Below are 26,242 nucleotides of genomic sequence, written 5' to 3'. Positions count from 1 at the left end.
CATCATCGGGCCCACCCAGTGACACCTAGTATGTCCCGGGTGTGCTACGACGCCTGATTACAGCGGAGCTGGTATATTGCTGAGAGTGCAGTGAGTGAGGTTGAATGAGTTGTGATTTAAAACGGCTTGGTGGTGGTCCCAGTACCCGAGGGTAAATTAAATTTTAATAACTGGGCCGTCACCAGTGGTTAAAAGTAAGGATACAGGACGCGTAAGGGTGGCGAGTTACTGCTCCCTGCGTCCTTCAGATGGTCAACATGTTTCAGCCAGTGCCTTAGAGTATTCTGGCTTTCCTCAGGACCGTTTTTTTAAAAGGTGTGGTGAAATAAAACAGACTTAGTGTCGTGGTACAGACTATGTGATACACTCACTAAGGCGTTTTTCTATATGTGAGAGGGGGATTCCCTTCTCATGCATACCTGTACAAACAAACATTAAGGACAAGGACAAAACATTTATAGAGAGAGTCAGTAGTCAATTTAGACATATGGTCAACAATGCTTTGGTGGCCGGATCTATAGTGCAAGGTGAGAGGACTATAGTCGGCTAGGTGTGATGGTACTGGTGGTGCCATCAGAGTGAAAATACGTGACTCATTAGGAGCGTGGTGTGGCTAAAACACGAAAATCACACTGTAAGGAGTTGACTTAGTGTGGCAGGGCGCAAGAAAATTGTTCTTACGTTTTGGGTTATTAGCCAAGGCTTCCTGGAGGGAAGCGGTAAGGGGATGACCCTATAGGAGAAAAAGAGATAGGCTGCAGGGGTTAGGGACCTGTAAGGAAAGAAGCGCTTACCCAGTTTGTTGTTTGGAGGCTTGTCAGGTTTGTCATACTCACAGTCTTTCTGGTCAGTGCCTGCCTTGTACCTGTTGTCCCGCCGTCGTCCTCCGGTAGAATGAGCCTGTCGACGTGTGGGCTTTTTATACTATGGTTAACAAGGTAATGATGAGCACCTGTGGGAATAGTCAGGGTGGAAAGACTACCCCTTTGTGTTGTTGCTGCTCATGTTTGTGGTTTGCACACTAGTCTCTCGTGCATGCTCAGTATGATAGCGCGATTGTTATGTTACTGCTCATGCTCATGATTAGCACACGTCTCTCGCACATGCTCAGTATGATAGCGTGATTATAATGTTACTGCTCATGCTCATGATTTGCACACTAGTCTTTTGCGCATGCTCAGACCTGACCCAAGCTAAAATTAAGAAATTTGAGAAAGACCTCAAAAAATTTAGCTATGCCAAAGTCTTTCCATACTCTGAAGAAGACTTTACCCCACCAGCCAATAACTCAAATGCCTCAGACTCCTCAGCAGATGACAGTTCCGCATCCAGTGACTCTAGCAACAGCTCACACAAACGGGGTGGCAGAGGCCGCCGCGGACAACGCTGGCCAAACACCTGGCAGGGAGGACAATCTGGACATTACTTCGGGCCCCCAACGAACTTTGGCCTAATGCAAAACCCCTACTTCGGATACCAGCCAATGTATACACCTGGACCCATGCCCTTATTCCCAGGAAACCACGGACCCCACATGCCTCCTTTTTTAGGACAGGGCAGAAGAACACGCGGAAGGAGAAGACACAACCCGCAACCACAAGTACACTGGGCCGAAGACGGGAACCCAGTGAGCGCGAACACTTGCCAGAAGGCATCCAGCCAACCGGGAACCAGCAAACCATAAACCAAGCAACCCATGAGTCCATGGTGTTTAACCTTTCTAACATTTCACTGACACCCAAACAGGTCTCAGTACTAGAAAAGGGACTATCCTTCGTGCCAACGACTAGATTGGACAAATTTAAACTGCACGTGGAACTGGCGGAGTTCATGAGGAAACTAAAACTCAAGGCCTTCTTCGAGAAACCCTCGAGGGACGACTCAACTCCCACTGAAAACCCTAATATCACAGGCCTGAGGACCAAATCCACCTTCACCCCGCCACCCTCCACAGTGCCCCCAGAGATCACCACTTTTGAATTGGCGGTTTACAATGATGTCGAGAACCTAGAACCAACCAACCACTTCAACAACCTGTCGAAGGAAGACAGAGAAATCATCCAGGAACTCAAAAACAATCCCTCTATCATAATAAAACCTGCCGACAAGGGAGGAGGCATTGTGCTCTTAGATAAACAGGACTATGACACCGAATGTCGCCGACTACTAAGCGACCAAAGAAACTATAAAAAACTGGAACATGACCCAACCAACTCACTACAAAGCACTATCCAGGCACTAGTGAAGACCGCCCACCAGGCGGAACACATCTCCAAACAAGAAGCAGAGTACCTCTGCCCCCAAAAGATAAAAGTAGCATACTTTTACACAGTACCAAAAATACATAAAGGTATTCGAACCCCCCCCCCCCCCCCCCCCCCCCCGGGCAGACCTATAGTGTCTGGCATAAACTCCCTTCTGGAACCCCTCTCTCGCTATTGCGATTTCTTCCTTAATCCACTGGTCCAGCAAACACCCAGTTACATCAAGGACACCAAACACTTACTACAAGTCATCAACAACACTGAATTCAACCCAGAAACCCAACTCCTGGTGGGCCTGGATATTGAAAGCCTTTATACCAGTATCCCCCAGGATGCCACCATCCAAGTCCTGAGACAGGTACTCATGGAGTCCCCATGGCCACACCGCACACCCAGAGACTTCATCCTCCAATGTGCCACAATAGCACTAAAGGAAAACTATTTCGAGTATGAGGGAAGCCTGTACCTCCAAACCAACGGAACTTCAATGGGCAGCGTCTTTGCCCCCAGCGTGGCAGGACTCTATGTCCACCTCTTTGAGCAGACCCACATCACCCACAACACCAATCCCTATACCGGGAATATCCTCACATGGCGTCGATATATTGACGACATCCTTATGATCTGGCAGGGATCAGAAATAACTCTACAACTCTTCCTCACTTGGCTCAATGAAAGAGACCCATACCTGAAATTCACAAGCACCTCAAGTGCAAGCCATTTGGCGTTCCTTGATCTGAACATATGGGCCAAAGATGGCCAATTGATCACTACCACCTATTATAAGCCTACCTCAAGGAACTCACTCCTCCACTACACAAGTTTCCATCCCCGCCCTTTAAGGGAAAACTTACCATTTGGGCAGTTTCTGCGTATACGCAGAAACTGCACTCAAGCAACCGACTACAAAAATCAATCGGCAGACCTGTCTAAGAAACTGGAGGAACGAGGCTACCCCCGGGCCATCATTAACAAAACCAAGAAAAGAGCCAGGAACCAAAATAGGGAGGCCCTTCTGGAAACTGTACCCAAGGACAATAGTGACCAACCCATCACGTGTGTCACCACATTCAACACAGCCTCCAATGAGGTGGTGAAGCTCATACGCAGAAACTGGAAGATCCTAAACTCTGGACAACGACAATGGGAAACCCCTAGGTTTGCCTACAAAAGGTGCAACAACCTGAAAGACCAGCTCGTGAGCACCCGCCCCAGACCCCTGACCAATAGAGAACCCAACACTATCCTAAATGCGTGGGGCCTACCTAAACTTTCTGGACATTATCCATGCAATGACTGTAGCGTGTGCCACCTTACCAGCCATACGAAAACATTGATACTAGAACCAGACAAAGTGTGGACTCAACTCAGCCACACAAACTGTAATTCACGTAACGTGATCTACCTACTTACCTGCAGATGCGGCCTCCGATACATCGGTATGACCGCCCGCAAAATAAGGACTAGAGTCACAGAACACAGGAGCACAATCAGGTGCAAGAAGAACATTAGCAAATTGACCAGTCATTTCATCACCCAGGGACACACCCCCAATGACCTGACCTGGACCATCATCGAACAACTACCGGAACTGGCAGTGGATAATGAGAAGAAATTACTCAGTAAGGAACAACGCTGGATATATCGCCTATCCACCCAAACCAATGGCCTAAACGACGCCATACCGTGGAACTCAGTCACACCCTAGACCTACACTAGTCACAGTTACCTCGCCTTTGTACAGTGGTGAGTCCCCCCGTGCCATAGTCCCTCTGTACATAGACATAGATCATGCTCCCCCTTTATGTGCACCGCTAGGCTGCCATAATCATGGGCACATGCTTAAACCCCCTTAATATTGCCATGTCAACTTTAGCGCGCAGCGGCCAGCAGCGCATGTGCATTACGCAGTGATTAACTGGCCGAACCACTCTGGGACGCTGCGCGTCTCACAGGCATGTTTCCCCAACATTAGCACATACGTGGCCAACGCTGATCCCTTCGCGCCTGCGCAGATAGACCACGCCACACCTAACACGGGTGTTGCCACTTTCCCCGTACCAACGGCGGCATATATTACCTGCTAAATAGTTGCTACATGTACCTTAATTACTTTATCGCGCTATCATACTGAGCATGCGCAAAAGACTAGTGTGCAAATCATGAGCATGAGCAGTAACATTATAATCACGCTATCATACTGAGCATGTGCGAGAGACTAGTGTGCTAATCATGAGCATGAGCAGTAACATAACAATTGCGCTATCATACTGAGCATGCACAAGAGACTAGTGTGCAAACCACAAACATGAGCAGCAACAACACAAAGGGGTAGTCTTTCCACCCTGACTATTCCCACAGGTGCTCATCATTACCTTGTTAACCATAGTATAAAAAGCCCACATGTCGACAGGCTCATTCTACCGGAGGACGACGGCGGGACAACAGGTACAAGGCAGGCACTGACCAGAAAGACTGAGTATGACAAACCTGACAAGCCTCCAAACAACAAACTGGGTAAGCGCTTCTTTCCTTACAGGTCCCTAACCCCTGCAGCCTATCTCTTTTTCTCCTATAGGGTCATCCCCTTACCGCTTCCCTCCAGGAAGCCTTGGCTAATAACCCAAAACGTAAGAACAATTTTCTTGCGCCCTGCCCCACTAAGTCAACTCCTTACAGTGTGATTTTCGTGTTTTAGCCACACCACGCTCCTAATTAGTCGCGTATTTTCACTCTGATGGCACCACCAGTACCATCACACCTAGCCGACTATAGTCCTCTCACCTTGCACTATAGATCCGGCCACCAAAGCATTGTTGACCATATGTCTAAATTGACTACTAACTCTCTCTATAAATGTTTTGTCCTTGTCCTTAATGTTTGTTTGTACAGGTATGCATGAGAAGGGAATCCCCCTCTCACATAAAGAAAAACGCCTTAGTGAGTGTATCACATAGTTTGTACCACAACACTAAGTCTATTTTATTTCACCACACCTTTTAAAAAACGGTCCTGAGGAAAGCCAGAATACTCTAAGGCACTGGCTGAAACATGTCGACCATCTGAAGGACGCAGGGGGCAGTAACTCGCCACCCTTACGCGTCCTGTAGCCTTACTTTTAACCACTGGTGACGGCCCAGTTATTAAAATTTAATTTACCCTTGGGTACTGGGACCACCACCAAGCCGTTTTAAATCACAACTCATTCAACCTCACTCACTGCACTCTCAGCAATATACCAGCTCCGCTGTAATCAGGTGTCGTAGCACACCCGGGACATACTAGGTGTCACTGGGTGGGCCCGATGATGAAGCATGCCACCAACTAGGTTGGTGGGTGAGGGCTTCATGAATACACCAACAAGGTGCCCGTGACAGAACTAATTAAAACTTTCCCCTTCCCAATATTTTTTTAATGGGTGATCTAGATTTCCGGTATTTACGTTTTTCTAAAGGTTTGTATGTATTGTATGAAAATAGGTGGAAAACCTTTTGGTGAACAAACAAGCTAAAAAATGTGTGAAAACAATGCATCCATGCCTTTTCTGCAGGTTGGCAAATATTTTCCTGAAAAAGTGAATGTATGAAACAGTGAATGTAATGGTAAGAAAAAGACGATGGTGATGAGATATGTAACATTTTGTATTTAGAGCCATATGTACAAAAGTAATAAACCGCCAAGGTTTACAACTATTTTTCATTGTGTATTTGCCATGCAACACTTTAGAAATTTAAGAAAATTCAAAACCTATAATGCTACGGCATTTTGAGAGTTTCTGCAAAAGGTCCTTTGATAGAATCGAACGCAAAATTGTGCAAAAAACGAATGACAATAGTAAATGCCCCGACATCCTTCATTTCTACACTTCCATCAATAACCGCAGAAGAAACACAATTCAGTTTCCGAACAGTTTTGGCATCCATCAAGATGCATTAACTGAAGGCCTACACAGCCTTAAACATGGATGGATAACAGCTGGCTTAAGATTAATATTGATAAGACATAAATCTTGGTGCGGGGGGGGCGCGGTGGTATGATAAACCTATTGGCCTGGTTTCCATCTTTATGGCCTTTTTTAGGTCGAGGGAGATCTTATGTTGTATAGTAGGGCAGATTAGACCCGCCTCTCAGCTCCGTTCGCTTCCATTGGCTGGCTTCCTAAACGGAGGCCAGCTATTGGAAGAGAAGGGAACCACTCCAAACAAGCCCCTTGCACACACGCTGTGCTGATTCAGAGGTTATCGGCTCCTGCCGAAAACTAGAGCCGCTTCCTCTGCTCTGGCGCGGACACGGGCAGTCAGGTAAGTTTTCTTGTTTTTTAAAATGTATTTTTAACCCCCCCTCCGCGAGTCACCCCCCCCTCCGCGAGTCACCCCCCCCCCCCCGGCGAGTGTTGTGAGGCGCGACTGGACATCCATCCTCTTGTACACGTTCTAGTGTGGCTCCTGCACTCCGTGCCAGCCCAGCCCTCCAGGACTCTGCGATTCCGGTTTTTCCCAGTGCCTCTTCTCCTGCTCTCCATCACAGTGTTACCCCCTGCTCACCAGCCGACAAAGACCCTTTCATTGAGTTCTCCCTGCAGGCAGCTCCGCTTGGTGGCTTTTCTGCTAAAAGAAAGAGTTTCATTTAAAGCCAAGGAAACCGGACCCGCTGCTCTCCCGGGGTAAAACCGCACAAACACGCAGCCCCGCTCTAGTTTCGGGTCCGACTCTAGAGACTTCAGATGGAAATCGAACCATTCTATATGAGATAAACAAGCAATAAATACAACTGCCATACCCCAAAACCAAACCGATTCAGGGGAGAATAAGCTCTGTCGAGGGCTGAGGGCTGGATACACATCTGACGGACGGCAGCTGCAAGCACGGAAGACCCCGAATAATAGAGGCTAGGGTCCCAGGGCAGCACACAGTGCATTTAATACATTCCTCACGTTTTGGACAAAATACACTTTCATCTCAGATTTTTCGGGTACAGTAGTGTTCTCGCAGACTTGGTCCACAGTAGGATCACCTGTCCAAATTTGCGAGATTTGTTGCTTATTATTTATACCCTCCCAGAATGTGTACGAGTGCCTTCAATAGCATCACTTCATGCAGAGAAGGCGTTTGACTCAAGCTGGGCCTTCTTATCTGCATAATTGGAACATGTGAACTTGGGGAGGAGTCCAAATACCGAGTCACCACAGTGTGCTCGATCAACAGTGAGAGTCCTAACGGGTCCTGCTATCTCCAACATCTGGTCCTTTGGAAGGAGTACTGGACAGGATTGCCCCTCTCGCCATTGCTGGATGAGGTGGTGATCGAATCACTCACTTGGCACTTGATAACTCCTAAAATTAATAAAGTTTCAACTCATTGCTGCGACGTGCCGCATTTATGAGATACACCTTCTATTATGAGGTCTGTGCAGAGGCATCCATGTTTCCTGTGGAGCAAAATTTTACCTATGCTGTACATGCTTTCCACACTTTTATTATAGGGGTATAAAGGCTGGTGTTAATAACATTGTGTTCCTTTGCTTTCCTGCCAGATAAAATTACTAATTTGTTGGTTAATAACGTAATGAACAAGGTCTGCAGAATGATTATATTTTGGTTCATCAAGGTACCAATATATTCTTATAGCACTGGGATCCATTTTGTATCACCTAGATAATGTCGCAGAATGCTTTATGAAACTAGCCTTTAAGCATGATATACCACATAATTTGCCCGTTCTTGCCATAAAATTAGCATTTCCTTGCAACACAACGTGGTCAACTAGCTCATAATGTGGTCCTATACTGCCACATAATTCCAGTGCCTGGTGTAAATCCAATATGCATGAACCCGATCAGCTGCCTAATTTTATTTTATACAAGTAAGCAAAATTACCCTGGAAAACCCCTGGATTTAGATTACTAATTGCTTGTTACCCAGTCATCAGTGCACTCCAGGCCACTTTCGCGGTTTATCTGCTCTATGCTTACCCAGCCATACAGTGAACCCCTGCTGTCTAAAACCTCGCCTGTCACGGCTGTGTAACCTAAGAAACTGTTCTCCTGTCTGTGAACCTGGTCTGTGAGCTACATATGCTGCATCAGGCCCCAGCATGTTAGGCCCCAGTTACTTGAGGAATAGTTCTGCTCTCTCCATACTAAACCAGTAAACTCTGAAGCCTGAGAGTCAGATTTTCTGTTCATTGACACGTCTGTAAGATCGGTGCCCTCGGAGGGATCATTCTGCTTTGCCAGAGAGAAGGCTTTATTGTCTAAAGTCTAAAGCTGTATGTAGTAGTAGAAATACTTTATTCGGTTATGAATAACCATCAAAGTGTATACAATGAAAGAACAACAGTACAACACACCGCACATAAGTCATTCTCATATTAATTAAAAAGAGACGATCAACTTCTCACATTTTTACAATAAAAATAGTTCTAGTTCTTCGTCATTCCTCTAGAACAGGATAACAGCATAAACTTTGTAAATTATCAGAAGATTATGTGTCCAGGAATGGAGTACAATAGAGCAAAGGATGCGTAGAGTAACTATACGTCATGTAAGTGAAAGTAGATAGTCTAAATACATATTTCCTAAGAACAATAAAAACATGTCTGAAAACAATCTATAGATAATAAAAATTACAAATATTTCAAACTGTATGTGTTTGTATCACTTCTGAATACTAACACTGTACGCTTCGTGAAATCTGACAGAACACTTCAGTCTAGAAGCTAGAGCTTGTAAGACCTTTACAGCTTGGAGGGTAAGTCTCCTGTTTGAGTCTTCATCAGGGAAATTCTGGTACAGCTGTGGGATAACAGCAGTGTGACGCTGGGGCCTTTAAGGGATAGCTTTGTCTGAATCCATATCCTGTAGGTTTGTGTTTCCTTTAAGTCAAGTCAAGTCAAATAATTTATATAGCGCGCTACATACCCAGAGGGTCTCAAGGCGCTTGAAGAAGGGTGGGGAATTACTTGTCGAATATCCAAGTTTTAAGTTGCTTTCTGAATGCTAGGTGGTTCTGAGTGAGGCGAAGGTGCATGGGAAGTGAGTTCCAGGTTTTAGCCACCAGGTAGGAGAATGATCTTCCTCCCATGGTGGTTTTGTTGATGCGAGGTACAGCGGCAAGGGCTTGGTTGGAAGAGCGTAGCTGGCGGGAGGGGGTGTAGAAGGAAAGTCGTGTGTTGAGGCATTCGGGTCCAAGTTCGTAAAGTGCTTTGTGTGCGTGGGTTAGGAGGCGGAATGTTATCCTCTTATTGACGGGGAGCCAGTGGAGGTCTTTCAGGTGATCAGAAATGTGGTCTTTACGTGGAATGTCTAGTATGAGTCTGGCTGATGCGTTCTGGATGCGTTGGAGTTTTTTCTGAAGTTTTGCGGTGGTACCGGCGTATAGGGTGTTTCCGTAGTCCAGGCGGCTTGTAACCAGTGCGTGGGTGACCGTTTTTCTAGTTTCGGTGGGGATCCAGCGAAATGTTTTTTTGAGCATGCGAAGGATGTTGAAGCAAGATGATGAAACGGCGTTTACTTGTCTGGTCATCGAGAGTGAGGAGTCCAGGATGACGCCCAGGTTACGTGCGTGGTCCGTCGGGATGGGTGCTTTTCCAAGGGCCTCTGGCCACCAAGAGTCGTCCCAGGCGGAGGGGGAGGTACCTAAGATAAGGACTTCTGTTTTGTCTGAATTCAGTTTCAGGCGGCTGTGCTTCATCCACTCGGCCACTTCTTTCATTCCTTCATGTAGGTTGGTTTTGGCGGTGTTGGGGTCTTTGGTGAGTGAGAGGATCAGTTGAGTGTCATCAGCGTAGGAGATGATGTTGAGGTTGTGTTGGCGTGCGATGGCCGCGAGGGGGCTCATGTATACGTTGAGGGTGGGGCTGAGTGAAGATCCTTGTGGCACGCCGCAAATGACTTCAGAGGCCTCTGACTTGAATGGTGGAAGGCGGACTCTCGGAGTTCTTCCGGCAAGGAACGAGGTGATCCATTCCAGTGCTTTTCCTTGGATTCCGATGTTTCTGAGGCGTTGTAACAGGGTGCTATGACAGACCGTGTCGAAGGCTGCGGAGAGGTCGAGGAGGATGAGGGCGACTGTGTCTCCATTGTCCAGTAGAGTTCGAATGTCGTCTGTTGCTGCGATGAGGGCGGTCTCGGTGCTGTGTTTGGCTCGGAAGCCGGACTGTGAGGAGTCAAGGGATTTGTTGGTTTCGAGGAAGGCGGCGAGCTGGCTGTTGACGGCTTTCTCGATGACTTTGGCCGGGAATGGAAGGAGCGAGATGGGGCAGTAGTTTTTGAGTTTGGTGGGGTCAGCTGTGGGTTTTTTCAGAAGGGCGCTGAGTTCGGCGTGTTTCCAGCTTTCCGGGAAGGTGGCAGAGTTGAGGGAGCAGTTGATGACGTCTCGGAGGTGCGGTGCTATGATGGAATCTGCTTTGTTGAAGATGTGGTGAGGGCATGGGTCTGTGGGGGATCCTGAGTGGATGGAGTTCATCAGGCGGATGGTGTCCTCAGTGAAGATTGGGTTCCAGTTATTGAGGATGTTCAAGGGGGGTGAAGGTACGGCAGAAGGTTGGGTGGGTTGGTCTCCGGGTTGGTTGTCGAAGCTGTTGTGGATTTCTGCGATTTTGTCGTGGAAGAACGAAGCTAGGGAGTCGCAAAGGGTTTGAGAGGGAGTGATGTCGTTGGAGTTGGCAGTGGGGTTGGTAAACTCTTTAACGATGTTGAATAATTCCTTGCTGTTGTGGGCGTTGTTGTCTAGTCGGTCTTTGAATGCGGCTTTCTTGGCAGTCCGGATCAGTTGGTGGTGTATGCGGGTGGCGTTTTTGAAGGCGTCCCTGGTGCTGGAGTTTGGGTCTTTTTTCCAGGCCTTCTCAAGGGAGCGACAGAGTTTCTTGGATTTCTTAAGATCCTCGTTGAACCAGGGGGCGTTTTTGCTGCCTAGTTTGATTTGACGTTTTTTCAAAGGTGCTAGGTTGTCGGCGCTGTTGGTTAGCCATTGAGTGAGGTTAATGGCTGCTTGGTTGGGGTTTGAAGAGTGGGTAGGGGGGTATTGAAGAAGCGATGAGGAGATCTGGTCGATGGTGATTTTGTTCCAGTTTCTTCGCAGAATAGCTTGAGGATGGTTGTGGGTTGTGGTCTTTTTGTAGATAAAGTGAACGCGGCTGTGGTCCGTCCAATGGAGAGCTGTGGTGTGACTGAAGGAGATATGTTTGCTGGAGGTGAAGATAGGGTCGAGTGTGTGACCTGCGTAGTGAGTGGGGGTATTGACAAGTTGTTTGAGTCCGAGGTTGGCGAGATTGTCCAGAAGGGTGGTGGTGTTGCTGTTGTTGCTCTTTTCCAGGTGAAAATTGAGGTCTCCCAATAGAATGTAGTCCTCGGAGGGGAGGGCGTGTGGGGTGATGAAGTCAGTGATGTCTTCACTGAATTGTGCACGGGGTCCTGGTGGCCTGTAGAGGAGGGTGCCTCTGAGTGTGGTCTTGGGGTCGGTGTGGATCTGGAAGTGGAGGTGTTCGGCGGTAGCGAGGTTGACATCAGAGCTGGTTGAGATGCGGATGGAATTCTTATGGACGATAGCGATGCCTCCTCCTGTTTGGTAGGTGCGGTCTTTTCGGATGATCTTGTAGCCTTCCGGGATGGCAATGGTGATGTCTGGGGCTGAGGAGGCGTTCATCCATGTTTCTGTAAGGAAGGCGATGTCCGGAGAGATGGTGTCTAGTAGATTCCAGAGGTCGATGGCGTGTCTGTGGACCGAGCGGGTGTTGAGCAGGATGCATTTTAGGTGGTTGGTGTCAGATCTCTGTTTGGTGTTGGTGGATGAGGAGTTGGTCTTGGTGCCGTCATACTTGCAGGAGTTGCATGTGAAGGGTCCATGGGTGTGTCCAGGAGCGGCTTGGGCGCAGTTGGGGTGACGGCCGGGGTTTAGGGCTAAGAGGGTGGAGGCGTCGTATGTAATGCGGGTGGGGTGGGTGGTACGGGGGCCAGGGGGTCTGGCGCTGGGCGCGGACGGGCGTAGACGGGCTTACCTTTGGCGCACCTTCGGCGCGCCCGCTGCGCGTAAACGCTGCGCGCAATAGCATCTGACAAATATGGATAGTGGGGGGGAGGGGCGAGGGAGGAGCAGCTGGGAGGCGGGTGCGTGGTGGAGGGGGCGGGCTCCGGGCACAACAACAACAGTAGTAATGGCGGCTGAAAGGGAAGTGCAGACCGGGTTGGGAAGACTGACTTATTTATTTAATTTGTGGTGGGTAGCGGGGCGCAGAAGCAATGGCCCACAGTAACAAGCAGACAAACGAAGCGCAAATGCGATCTAAACACAGGCACTCTGAATCAGTGAATCAATGCAGGCACTGTCGAGCAGATACAACGGGCGCGTGAAAATAGTGAAATAATTAAGCAGCTATGTTCAAGCGCTAAAGAAGGTCAGGCAGAGCAGCGCTAACGATACCCAGCCAGCGTGGTCAGGAGAGAGCAGGGCAGAAGGGAGCGACCGCTTCCGACAGAGTCAGTGTAGTTAGTGGAGCTCTGCTGGCTGAGCCTGGAAGTTTTACGTCCCCATCTCGAATTAACTCATTGAAATCATTGGGGGTGGGAGGTGGTTCAAAAAACCGGGTTCAAGCTTGCTTTCCACAACCTCCCTCTTGAAAAATCCTGGTTGTGCCCCTGCAGTTGCCGCCTCAGTACGTAAACAATTCATCGCCTAGATTCAGGCTTCCTAATTCAGTGCGCGAGGAGCACACCCAGTCAAATTGTTTTTCTGTGCCTGGTTTAATGAGATAAATGCAAACACAAATACCAGAATGCAAAGCAAAACCCTAACTTAAGAGCTCTAGGAATATGACCGGCCTACCCTTCAGCTCCTGTGCTCTGCAGTCCCACGTCCAGTGCCACTGGTCCCCCTGCCTTACTCTCAGCCTCAGGACACCGTGCACTAGCAGGGCATGCCCGACCTTCACTTCACTCTGAAGCAGCCCTGTACTGCATGAGCATGCCTGAGGCTACGTTTTTCAGTGTATGTGGGTGGCTCTATGTGTGGGTGGCTCTCTGTGAGGGTGGCTCTCTGTGAGGGTGGCTCTCTGTGAGGGTGGCTCTCTGTGAGGGTGGCTCTCTGTGAGGGTGGCTGTGTGTGTGGGTGGCTATATGTGAATGACTGTGTGGGTGGCTCTGTGTGGGTGTAAATGCAATAGGCCATGCATATCCGAGCGATTAAGCTATTGGCATTGTAAATGACAATGCCATTTATTTATCGATTAAGCAATTGGCAATGCTATTTATTTATGATTTAAAAATAAAATAAAAATGTCATGAGCAATGCCAATAGCTCTACCTTTAATAATGCCGAGACCATTGCATTGTAAATGCTTGTTTTTACTCTTGCCCCTTTTTAGGTCTCGGCTATAACGCGCTTGAAAAGCACGTTCTCGCCAGAGAACTATAGTAGGCGTCTCAGCAGTCTGAGAACGCCGAAGGGAGACAAGACCTGGCCGCGCGCAGCGTTTTCCCATAGAATAACGTTGTGCGCGCGGCCAGGTCTTGTGTCCACAGCTGCATGGCATACCGGATCGCGTCGCTCGCCTCTCTGGAATGCAGGGGGAGTCTGCAGAGAGGCGCGCGGCGCTGATAACAGCTTTCCTAACTGGACGCCTGCTTCCTGTTGCTGGAGCACGTCTGTTTTTTTTTTCTTTCAATGTCGTTCCAGTGTTTTTTAGGGCTCGCCTATATTTTATAGTGATAAGCATCCCATTGTAGTGTATTGAGTAATGAATATGCTACTTACCAGTATGCATCTGTTCTTGGCATGTAGGGCTGCTAACATTCATATCTATAGCATAGATCGCCGCCTAGTGTTGGGTCCGGATGATTGCACATTGTTGTCCTGGAAGAGTCTTCGAAGTATCACGAGATAGGTGGCTCCTCCCCTGGACTACAGTGCGCATGGGCATCGACTCCATCCCCAGATTGTTTTTAGCCATTGTGGCAAAGATGGAGTTTAACCGTGTAAGCGATGGCCATGCTAGAGATTAAATGCAAGAAAAGTCTGCAGCCGCTACGGGCGCCGGGGAGGAGGGCGGGCGATATGAATGTTAGCAGCCCTACATGCCAAGAACAGATGCATACTGGTAAGTAGCATATTCAGTTCGAGGCATGTGGGCTGCTAAATTCATATCTATAGCATAGAATACATAGCAGTCCCTCCATTAACGGCGGCCGCCCGTGCCAGCTGCAGAAGTCTGAAAAAGTGTTTTAACAACAGCCTGTCCTACAGCTGCCTGCTGTTTTGAATGCACATCTACACAGTAATGTTTAGTAAACGTATGTGGTGTAGACCATGTGGCTGCCCTACAAATGTCTTCCAAAGGAATGTTACCTAGGAATGCCATGGAGGCCCCCAATTTGCGTGTGGAATGCGCCTTGGGAGGGACAGTTAAAGTGCGCTTAGCCTTCTGATAGCAAATCTGAATACACTTAACGATCCACCTGGCTATTCCTGCTTTGGAAATGGGGTTGCCTTTATGCTGGGCTGCGAAGGCAACAAAGAGTTGCTGTGTCTTTCTAAAGGGTTGTGTTCTGTCAATATTATTATTATTATTATTGTGAAATTTATAACGCGCTCAGTTACCCAGGGGCAGGACACAGCGAAGGAAAAAAAAAAAAAGACTCAAACTCAGCCATTACACCGGAAACAGATGGGTCTTAAGGAGTTTCCTAAAGTGCAAGATGTTAGGCTCTGAGCGTATCTTAAGGGGCAGGGAGTTCCACAGTGCCGCTACTTGCACCGAGAAACGCCGGCCACCCGAACGAGCTCTTTTAACTCTGGCTGACTGAAGCAGGTGTTTTTGGTCAGAGCGAAGAGCCCGTGTGGACTTATATGGACGTGCCATATTAATCAAAATGGAGGGGCCCCTCCCATGCAGGATTTTGTGTGCAGTGCATAAGGATTCGAATTTCACCCGCTCCTTAACAGGGAGCCAGTGAAGAGTTTTCAGGGCCGGAGCAGCTGATTGTCTCCTAGGGACCATCATCAGCAGTCTAGCGGCTACATTCTGAACTTGTTGGAGGGTCTTAAAAGTCGACTCCGGGGCACCGAGGAACAACGCGTTCCCATAATCGAGTCTAGACAAAACAAGACCACGGATCAGAAGTTTCCTTGATTAATCAGGGAGCAACGGTAACACCTTGCGAGCTGACCGCAGCAGGCCAAAACACGCCCAAGGACCGGGGCCAACAACTAGCTATGAGTGAAGGCCTGGATTTACCAAGCAACATCAGCTCAGTTTTTTCTCCATTGAGCTTCAAAGCAGAGTGGGACATCCACCGATGTACATTGGCAAGACAGTCGTGGAGAACCTCAGGTCGTTCCGCCAGCTGGGTCAGACCTACTACCAGCTGAGTATCATCAGCATAGCTGATGATCTTCACACCTGAAGGGGAGACCACTCTTTCAAGTGGAGTCATATAAACATTAAATAAAGTAGGGCTCAAAGATGAGCCCTGGGGGACTCCACATTGAAGAGGGAACGAGGTCGACTGCTCTGCCCCTTCCCAGACTTGATAAAAACGTTCTGAGAGGAAGGACTCAAGCCACTTCAGGGCCATTCCCGTAATGCCCACCTCTGACAGACGTTGGAGGAGCACCTGATGACTAACGGTGTCGAAGGCAGCACTCAAGTCCAGGAGGATCACTGCCACTGACCCCCCTGAATCAAGAATGCTCCTTGCTTCCTCCACCACTGCCAATAAGGCCGTGTCCGTCCCCTGACCAGGGCGAAAGCCAGTCTGGGAGTCTCCCAACAAACGATGGAATTCAAGATGGTGTGAGAGCTGGCGATTAACCAATTTTTCTGCAATTTTAGAAAACCCGGGCAAAAGTGAAATGGGCCTAAAATTGGCCAAATTGGAAGGGTCCAAGCCCGGTTTTTTCAGCAGTGCTTTAACAACTGCTTTTTTCCAACTCTGGGGCACCGTACCCTGAGAGAGGGAAAGATTGATAAGGTCCGTAAGCGGGGTGGAAAGAATGTTGGCCACTTGTTTAAGCCATTTCATAGGCACCGGGTCACTAGGCGACCCACTCTTCATTACTTTCAGGACTTTTACAACCTCTTCCTCTGTAAAAGGGCCAAAGGAGGACAGCTCAAAAGGGCATGTTACTAGTACATAAGCGCTCTTCTGACATCAAGCGTATGGAGCATTCTTTCTGCTACTGTTTCTGGGTTTGGAAAGAATGCGGGCAGTTCAATTGTTTGATTTACATGAAACTGCGACACCACCTTCGGGAGAAATTTGGGGTTAGTGCGCAGCACCACCCTGTTTGAATGAATTTGTATAAATGGCTCTTGGATTGTGAGCGCCTGTAGCTGACTAACACGTCGTGGAGACGTTATGGCAATGAGAAAAGCCACTTTCCATGTGAGGAATTGAAGCTAACAGGAATGCAGAGGTTCAAATGGGGGACCCATCAATCTGGTGAGCACCACATTGAGGTTCCACACAGGAGCTGGCGGGGTCCTGGGAGGGATGACCCGCTTTAGCCCTTCTAGGAATGCTTTAATGGCAGGCACCCTGAATACAGAGAGATGCTGCCTGTTTTGGAGATAAGTGTATCCGAATGGAAGCGTATGCTAGATTGCATTTGTAAAGATGCAACAGATAGCAGATGACATTAGGAATGGATGCATCGAGCGGGTTGATAGCGTGCTCTGTACAGTAGATGACAAACCGCTTCCATTTCGCTGCATAGCAAGCTCTGGTAGTGGGCTTCCTTGCCTCCCGGATGATGTCCATGCATTCAGGGGGCAAATCAAGATAGCCAAACTCTAAGACCTCAGGAGCCAGATCGCCAGATTGAGCTGCTGCGGATCTGGATGCTGAATGTCGCCACGGTTCTGCGTTAAGAGCCGGGGTGTGAGGTGCAGTCTTTGATGTGGTACCACGGAGAGTTCGAGGAACGTGGTGTACCACGGTTGACGCGCCCACGTTGGAGCAACTAGGATGAGCGTCAGCGAGTGTTGCTTTAGCTTTCTTGCCACCAGCGGAATGAGAGGCGCTGGGGGAAAAGCGTACGCAAATCTGCCTGACCAGTTCATCCATATCGCATTGCCCTGCGATAGTGGGTGAGGGAACCTGGCGGCAAAGCTTTGGCATTTTGCGTTTTCCTCCGTGGCAAACAGGTCTATCTCTGGATGACCCCACTGCTGGAAGTACGGGCGGAGTACTGATGGATGTAACTCCCACTCGTGCATCTGGTGGCTGTACCTGCTGAGCAGATCCGCCATCTGATTGTCCGTGCCCGGGAGGTATTCCGCCATGAGGAAGATGTTCCTCTGAATGGCCCACTTCCACATGCTCTGAGCCAGATGAGAAAACTGTGGAGAGTGCGTACCTCCCTGCTTCTGAATGTAGTACATGGCTGTCATGTTGTCCGTCCGGATCAACACGACTTTGTTGCACAGATGTACCTTAAAGGACTTGAGAGCCATGAAGATTGCCATCAGCTCTAAGTAGTTGATGTGCATCTTCTTTTATTGCGTTGTCCATAGCCCCTGCACTGTGTAGTGGAGCACATGAGCCCCCCCATCCCTGGAGAGATGCGTCCGTCGTTAGTGTAATCTGTGGCACAGGCTCCTGGAACGGTCGGCCCTTGCAAAGGTTGTGTGGATTCCACCAATGCAGAGAGCTGTATGCCCGACCCGTCACCAACACTAGGTCATTTAACTGTCCTTGAGCCTGAGTCCACTGATGCGCTAAGCATTCTTGGAGCGGACGCATACGGAGCCTCGCGTGCGGGACTATGAAGATGCAGGAGGCCATCATGCCTATCAACTGCATGAACACTCTCGCTGGGAGGGAGTGTTGCGGTCTGAACTTTTGGATCAGCGCCTGGATGTTGTCGATCCTCGCTGGGTTTGGCTGAGCTGTGGCAGCCAGTGTATTGATCGTCGCGCCCAAATACTGCCGCACATGGGCCGGCTGAAGGTGCGACTTCGGGTAGTTCAGTGTAAATCCTAGACTGTGAAGGAGGTGAATGGTGTGGGACATATCTGCGGCGCACTGCTGGGCTGACTTGGCCTGAACGAGCCAGTCGTCCAGATAAGGGTAGACATGTATACTCTGTCTCCTGAGGTGGGCCGCCACTGTCGCCAGACATTTTGTGAACACTCTAGGAGCAGTGGTCACTCCGAAGGGGAGTACCTTGAACTGGTAATGCCTGTTTTGGATGGTGAACCGGCGGTACTTTCTGTGGGATGGGTGGAGTGGTACGTGAAAGTAAGCATCCTTGAGGTCCAAGGTTGCGAGGAAGTCTCCCTGTTGCAACAAGGGAAGAACCTGCTGCAGTGTCAACATGTGGAAGTGTTCTGAAAGAATGTACTGGTTTAAGGGGCGTAGGTCTAGAATCGGTCTGAGTGAGCCGTCCTTTTTTGGGATTAAGAAGTACAGGGAATAAACCCCTGTGCCTTCTTCCTCCACTGGCACGAGCTCTATTGCGCCTTTTTGCAGCATCACCAGAACCTCCTGCTGCAATAAGTGCAAGTGCTCTGCTGACATAGGACGGTGTTTTGGGGGCATGGGTGGTGGGGTGGATGTCAGCTCCAAACAATAGCCGAACTGGATAAGTTTCCTGACCCACCTGTCTGTGGTGATGGACTTCCAGACTGGCAGGAACTGTTGGAGTCTCCCCCCGACAGGTGTTGGATGGTCGGGGGGCAGTGACAGGGAGTCACTGTTTGTTGGCGGCAGAGGAGCGGGAACTGTTGTTGCCTCTGCCTCTACCCTTGGCACTGTTTCCTCTGTATCCACCTCTGCCCTGCTTGCTGTAGGTGGATTGCGCACCACTTTTATTGAATGGCGTCTGCTGTGACATGTGCCCTCTGTTAACACTCGATTGCCTGAGCGACGAAAAGTGTTCCCTCTAAATTGTTGTGACTGGAGAGCTCCCATGGACTTGGCAGTCTCTGTATCTTTTTTGATCTTCTCCAGGGTGGTGTCCACCTCTGGGCCAAATAACCTGTCTGGATTAACGGGCTGGTTGAGGATAGTAGTTTGTATCTCTGGCTTGAATCCCGAGATGCGGAGCCATGCCTGACGCCTCAACATCACACTAGTGTTGATCGCTCTCGCTGCTGTGTCCGCAACATCTAGCGCACACTTTATAGCAGCGTTGGAGATGAGCTTCCCCTCCTGGATAAGAATTCCAGCTCCCTCCTTAAACTGGTCTGGGAGGTGTTGTAACAGCTGCTCTAGGATGTCGTAGTGTGCCCTATCGTATCTGGCCAACAGAGCCTGCGTGTTTGAGATGCGCAATATGTTGGCCGCCTGAGCTGCTACCCTCTTCCCAGATGCCTCCAGCACTTTTGACTCTTTGTCTGGGGGGAGGAGCTTCACCCGTGGTTTGGGAGTTTGCCCTCTTGCGGGCATTAGAGACCACCAAAGAGTCCAAAGGCAACTGGCCCCTTATGTAGGTCGGGTCGCCAGGTGCCGGTCTGTATTTCTTCTCAGTGCGTGGGTTGACAACCCGTGATCTTGTGGGTTCCTTGAAAATGTCTGCCGCATGCTTAAGGACCCCTTTCAACATTGGGAGAGTCTTGACAGCTTTTTCAGCAGTAGAGAAAGTGTCAAAAAGGAAGTCCACCTCCACAGGATCAGCATGCATTTCCACCTTATGGTTTGTAGCTGCCCTTTCAATTAAGGCATTAAATGCCGCAGAGTCCTCAGTGGGAGACGGCTTGACGTTATAAACCTGAGGATCCTGGACCGTCTGCTGGTCCCCTTGATCACCTGTGTCCATCCATGAGTCCTGTTGCTCATCAGGCTCTGTATGAGCAGGAAAATTGTACTCCTCATCCTGCTCCCCTTCATCCCCATCAGAGTATGTGGGTGAAGGTGTCGCACTCCTCCTAGGCTGTGGAAGAATCTGCTCAACCATAACTGGTGTTTCTGGTGCAGGTTTCTTTCGTTTTAGAGGAATGGTAAACGACTGCAAAGGCTGTGAAGTAATCTTCCTCTTGTATAGCGTTGAGTTTCCCGGTGTCGGCATCGATGAAATGCTCCGACCGTTCTTCAACCAGAGGGTGTCGATGACCCAAAGTCCCAGCCGGGTGAGTTGACTTCGACACAGTGTCCTTGGGCACCGACCGCGGTGCAAAGGCCTTCGGCGCCACCTTAGGCGGCAACGTGTAGAGGAGCGGCGGCGATGTGGTCTTCGGTGGGTCTGCCGGCTTCGGTGCGGAAGGAGTCTTCGGTGCCGATGCCAAAGCCTTGTCCTTAAGGCGCTTGAGGGAGTCCGAGACCTGCTTTGTAAAGGAAGCGGACGGTTTCGTCGATCCGACCGATGTCCTTGGTGCGCCTCCAGGGGAAGACCCGAGCGTGGATGACTTGTGTTTGTCTGGTTGAGGCGCAGGAGCACCCTTGACTGGTGCGCTTCGATCACCGTCCACGGCCGCAGACGTCGATGCCGATGGCTTCGGATCGACGGGTTTCCCTTTAGGAGTAACGACCCCAAACCTCGGCTCTGCGCCCTTCACTGACTTCGCGTCAACGGGCCCCTTGGTCTTCGGCGCGACAGACTGTCCCGATGTAGGCTCGACAGCCTTCTTGGACGTCGGCTTGGCCCCCTTGGTTGACACCGGCTCGACGGCCTTCTTCGAGCTTGGCTCCTTGACCACCTTCGGCACCTTTGCCTGGTCGACAGCTTGCATCGGTTTGGAGGTCCCCGAAGACGACGGCGTCGGTGGTGGAGCAGACATCTTCGGTTTCGATGGCGTGTCGGCCATCTTTGTTTTCATCGATACCGAGGGTTTCGGTTTTGGTAATGGCGGCTCCGCGGAGGTGTCCGTAGCCGGGCCGGAAGGCGGGGCCGTGGATCGAGGTGTAAGGTCTTGGGTAAGGCCGCGTGGCGATCCCGTGACCTGAGCCTTTGTAAGAGTACGAACGGGGCATAGCTCTTCCTCCGAGCTATCTTCCATGGCCCCATATGCTTAGTCGTCGTCCCCTACCTTCTCGACGAGTTCCTCAATGTCTTGACTGTGGATGTCTGCTCCGTCGTCGGACTCGACCTCCACCGGGGTAGGGGAAATCTGCAGGTGACGCACTTGCTTGTCTGCCTCGGGGTCGTCAAAGCTGTCCACCGGTGCCGATCGCTGGGCCTCAAGGCGCGCCACGCGCCGAAGCTTGATCGTCTTCTTCGATCGAAATCTGGAACAGGCCCTACAGTTGGCCTCGTCGTGGTCCGGCGACAGGCACTTGTTGCACACAGGATGGACGTCAATGTGTGGGTACTTGGATCCACACACGGGACATTTCTTGAATGGACTCCGTTCCATGCCGTCGAAGTCTTGCCGCGTCGACTAGGCCTCGATCACCGAAGAGTCACACGACCCCCCCGGATATCCGACTCCACGAGCTGGAAGATATACGGGACCGAACGCGAACAATACCGACGGTGCAAAGAAGGCCTTTTGGCCTTGAAAAAGATCTATCACGATTCCAAACAGGAGACGTCGAAATCACATCCGAACCCAATGGCGGAAAAAAACAATCTGGGGATGGAGTCGATGCCCATGCGCACTGTAGTCCAGGGGAGGAGCCACCTATCTCGTGATACTTCGAAGAATCTTCCAGGACAACAATGTGCAATCATCAGGACCCAACACTAGGCGGCGATCTATGCTATAGATATGAATTTAGCAGCCCACATGCCTCGAACTGTAACGTTTGCTTTTGTATGTTGCTCACTTGTAATGTCATGTATCAGTTCTGTTCCTACTGTGAAGTGCTCGACACCTTCGGGTAAAGTCCGCGCTATATAAAAACGCATAAATAAATAAAATTGAGCGCTTTACGTCACACTTGTTTTTGTGCCTGAGTGTCTAGCACCTATTGCAGTATTATACCTCAAATTATACTTTGTTTTCTCTTGTAACTGCACACTTGTCACTTTCCTCTTGTGCACTTTTTACTACCTCATGTATTTTTGGTTGCTCACAATTTTTACTACCTCATGTATTTTGTTTGCTCACAATTGTCACTATTACCTTATGTAACGTAACGTAACGTATGCTTTTGTAATCTGTTCTTGTGTAATGTTTTTCATTATGTTTCATTTCTGTTCCTATTGTGAAGCGCTCTGACGCCTTCGGGTAAAGTCCGCGCTATATAAAAATGCATAAATAAATAAAAATAAAATAAAAACTTGTTATGCATAGCTCATGACTCATAAGGCTCCAGGAGGACGAGGGGGCGGCGCGTGCTTAAGAGGCTCGAAGGGGAGTATGATGACCGTGTAAGTGCTGAAAGTGATCCCCTCCTTACCCTGACCAGGAGGGAGGCTATGCAGCCCCCTCCCCCCCCCTCAAACGCTGCCGGGAAGAGACATTCGCAGCTGTACGCAGGAATATTTTACAATGCAAACAGTGGCGCTGTGCAACAGGCCCCTTCCGCAGGTTGCGCTTGCAGCTTCTGACAGTGTTTGTAAGTGCTGGCTAGAGGGGCGTGGCATGGGCGGGTGCCGGTTCTTTACTACAGATAGTGGGAAGAAGAGCGAATAAGCGCTATACACGTGCCTCTAACAAGGCGTACCATGCCAAGGAGACACATACCGCCTTACAACACTTCCAGATAAATAAACAGTGCAACAAAGCATAGGGTACGTAACGTATGTTCCGCCGTCAGACCCCGGATCATTTGAATTCTGAAATGTTAACAATTCAGGTCATGAAAATGGTAAAACCTCGTGTGTTATTTTAAACGGTTTCCTGTGCGCAAAACACGACCACACATCCCCTTTACACGTTTCAAAGGGGTGTTTCAGGAAAAGCCCCGGGGTTTTACTGTGAAGTGGTGAGTTTCTTAAGACTGAGTCACCCAAGACACGCAGCCAGTCAGTTTCTGTGGGACAACTTGTTTTCACATTGCTGCAGGGTTAATGTATACAGCACCAGACTTGTATTTTAATAAAATTGATTTTTAACCTAACAATGTCGTCTTTCTTAATCTCTAATATTTTATAGCACATACTTCGCACTGCCATCTCCGGGTGCTCAGTAAATTGGTGCAATTATTAAATATGTTTATTTTATCGACCTCCGAGGGATACAAAGCTGGGCTAATGCACCGCAAAGCTATTGGCATTGTAAATGACAATGTCATTTTTTTATGTTTTCAAAAGTAAAACATAAATAAAAATTATGTCATGAGCAAAGGCAATGGCTCGAACTGTAACAATGCCGAGACCATTGCATTGTAAATGCTTGTTTATCTTCTAAATCAGACGTCAAGTCTTTTTTGTCAAGCTAGGCCCTGCACTCAAAATGGACCACCAGATTTCCAATGCAACTTAGACCTATTCTACCTCCCTTTTCTAAAGAGGATAGATGCTACAGACTTTATGTTGAGATCTAGAGTCGATTACTACAATGCAATTTATCTGAAAGCCTCTAAACATCCTTTTCATAGACTTAAAACAATCCGAATAAAGCTACTAGATCAATAACCGCAGTCTCCAGTCATCTCTGCTTAGCCCATCCTTCCTAAACTTCATTGGTTGTCTATTCCAAAAAAAGATCCACTTAGAAGTTTTGTTCCCAATGATTTAAACTGATCTACCTTTTTTTCTTTTTACAAAGGCTTAATTGCATTTACGTAGCATTCATTATCTTTGGCGGGGTGTGGAAGCTCAAATCTTCTCTTTGGGAAAAGACATTAAACTTTTCCTTTTATTTAGTGATATTGTGTTTTCTAATGCTTCCTTATGCCTCTCAGGGCAAAGAGACCAAAGGGTGTATGTTTGTGGTTTATATACACATAAAATACAAAAAGTACCCCACACACGTGTGGATGGGTATATTATACCGGCCACTAATGGGCCAAAACAAACCTACATGTCAAGTGATATATTTCTGGGGGAATATGCCATTGAGAAGTTGTGGCTTGTATGATTCCATTACATTTTGATACACAGAATGCCCCGTGAACATTACATTATTGTTCAAACAATCTTCACATATAGGTGCCCCAAAACACAAGAATTTGATACAATCTTGCACACTTCTCCTTATGGAAATGGTACCCTACATTGAGGTATGATAATAATCAGGAATACCAACTGGAGAGAGCTCGCTAATTGCTTCCTACAACCATTCTTGCCTGGCCTTTTGTAGTTTTGTTTTTATATTGCCCAGATAAAGCCCCATGAGCCTTCAAAACGGGAGGGAAGGGGTACCTAAAGTCACACAAATATCAAGGTTACCAGGACCCTGCCTCGCCGGTTCCATGGAGCCACGGCGAGGCAGTGTCCTGGACAAAGGTCCTTTAACCTACACAGCTGAGTAGCAGAGAGCGCTGCGGTCTGTCTCAGTTCTACACATTATAAACGTGGCCTCCAAGGTACATTTTACAGGTACAAAGTCAAACCAGACAAAAAGACTTATTTGAACATAAACCGGCTGCAATTATTCTTTTTCAGAATATACTTAGGCAGCTAATTTTTTTGCCATAGTATATTAGCAGGGGCATTATTGGTAAGTGACGTTTGTGTTATCAAAACAAATCACACCTCTCGGAGGCTTCAGGTTATCAATTTTTCAAAAATGTGTCGTGTGAGTGATCTTTCCTGGATCCCTGCGTCACACTGCTACTCCAGAGTGAATTGATTTGCACTATTTGTAAGTATCCCTCTAATCCTATTTTGTAAGTTTTATGTTACACGCCAAGTGGCCAAGGGTAGGCCCAGACATGGGTCACTTCCTTTCTCATAGACAAGGCCTAACTAGACTGAAAGTGGCCGCGGGTTGCTTTGTTACCTTCTGTGACTGCCCTAGCTGGCCATTTGGGATGAGCTGTTCCCATGAGGAGCAGGGTCTGTACCGATTTCAATAAGGGTGGCCTTGGTCATCACATTTAGAAATTAAAAATTATACAATTTTTCTTAAGTCCAATTTTGTTTTTTATATCTAAAGTAATATTATTCGTACTGTGCATGTCGAAATTAGCATTAGAACTATTAAAAGTTAGAATATATTTCCTTCACCAAGGTACTACCAATGAAAACAAACAGCGTTTTCATAAATACTGAAAAAACATGTTTGTCTCTATAACCCCTTCGACGCTCATGACGAGCTCAGCTCGTCATGAGTTACGCTTCTCATACGCTCACGACGAGCTGAGCTCGTCATGTAACGCAGACTTCCGCGAAAGTCAGCGCACAGCAGGAAAACCGCTAGCGCGCAAGGTGTTAAAGGGATCATGTGTGCTCACCTTAAACCAATTAGAAACCTGCTTATAAAAAGCGGCTTCACACACAGGTACCCGTTTCAGCGGTACCCGTGTTAAACCAACTATGTGACGAAAGAAGACAGGAGGCTCTCGTTGCCCCTCAGGTATTTCTGTGCAGCAACTTTATTTCGACTCCTCTCCTTAAGTTGCCAATCGTCTGATAAACTAAGGATTCGTTTTTCCTCCTTTTTAGATTGTATACATATCTAAAGAGACAGTATACGCTCTCCCGTCCGTGCATCGATCATCAAAGACGTAAAGAAGATAGTAAGTTTTCATTGCCTTTTAGGTATTTCCATGTAATAACTTTATTTCGATCTCACGTCTTTCACTGTTAATCGTCCGATAGACTGAGCCTTTATTCTGTGTATGCTTCCCCATTTTAGATTGCACGTGTATCTCAGGAGCAAGTATATGCTCTCCCGTCCGTGCATCCATCATTACAGGCTCGTTCTTAAAACTGTGAAAAGATCACACACAGCCTGCATACTCCTTTCACTCGGAGTTAACCACACATTGCAGGTAACTGCTTATCTTAATATGTGACCCATTTATATTGTGTTCCAGTTTAACGGATTAAATACGCTGACACATTGAGAAATTGAGCTTACGCTCCCATTTTTATTTTCCCTCTTTCAGAGTGTAATTTTAATTAACCAGTGAACGCACATCACACGACCCGTCCATTTCTTAATATAGAGCTGCTTTCGAGTCTGCAACAGCCATAAATATTACTTACGGGC

General features: G+C 48.4%; 1 protein-coding gene across 1 annotated transcript in view; it reads right to left on the bottom strand.

Moving 5' to 3' along the window:
• The window catches only part of EIF3B (eukaryotic translation initiation factor 3 subunit B), a 404,806-nt gene that overhangs the window by 1,893 nt on the left and 376,671 nt on the right, over positions 1-26,242 (bottom strand). The gene's annotated exons all lie outside the window — the stretch shown is intronic.

The sequence above is a fragment of the Lissotriton helveticus genome, chromosome 10, assembly GCF_964261635.1.
Source record: "Lissotriton helveticus chromosome 10, aLisHel1.1, whole genome shotgun sequence".
Classification (NCBI taxonomy): domain Eukaryota; kingdom Metazoa; phylum Chordata; class Amphibia; order Caudata; family Salamandridae; genus Lissotriton; species Lissotriton helveticus.
The sequence above is the reverse complement of the archived record's forward strand: the minus strand, read 5'-3'. Positions and strand labels throughout refer to the sequence as shown.